General features: G+C 29.8%; 1 protein-coding gene across 1 annotated transcript in view; it reads left to right on the forward strand.

Moving 5' to 3' along the window:
- The window catches only part of LOC106869536 (bursicon), a 170,878-nt gene that overhangs the window by 1,287 nt on the left and 168,997 nt on the right, over positions 1-594 (forward strand). The window lies entirely within an intron of this gene.

The raw sequence follows: 594 nt of genomic DNA on the forward strand, positions 1-594 counted from the left end.
TATATATATATATATATATATATATATATATATATATATATATACATACACACACACATATACCTACATATATATGAATAAATGAATCTATGTGCACAGATGCAACATATGTAGGTATATATTTCTGTAGCTGTGTGATCTGTTGCGGTTTCTTTCTACGGAGATCTTGCGTTTTGATGTTATAATTGCAGGTAACAATTGTTTGCAAGTTAGACATGGAGGGACAGCAGTTTTTTGGAAGGGGCGGGGATCCTCATCGGATATTGGAAATATGTGGACAGTATTTAAGATTTAGAACGGTCATAAAAATGAGATTAGTTGTAAATAAATGAAACACAAACGCATTGAATGAGACAAATATATAGAAAATATTTAATATTTTACACACACAAACACACACTCACACACTCTCACACACACATACATATAGATATATGTATAGATATATGTATGCATGCATGAATGCGTGTGTGTATGTATATGTATATATATATGTATATATATATATATATATATATATACACTCACACACACACATATATATATACATATAGGTAGATAGACGCATATATCTATGCATCTACGTGACTCTCC

The sequence above is a fragment of the Octopus bimaculoides genome, chromosome 10 (genome assembly GCF_001194135.2).
Source record: "Octopus bimaculoides isolate UCB-OBI-ISO-001 chromosome 10, ASM119413v2, whole genome shotgun sequence".
Taxonomy (NCBI): domain Eukaryota; kingdom Metazoa; phylum Mollusca; class Cephalopoda; order Octopoda; family Octopodidae; genus Octopus; species Octopus bimaculoides.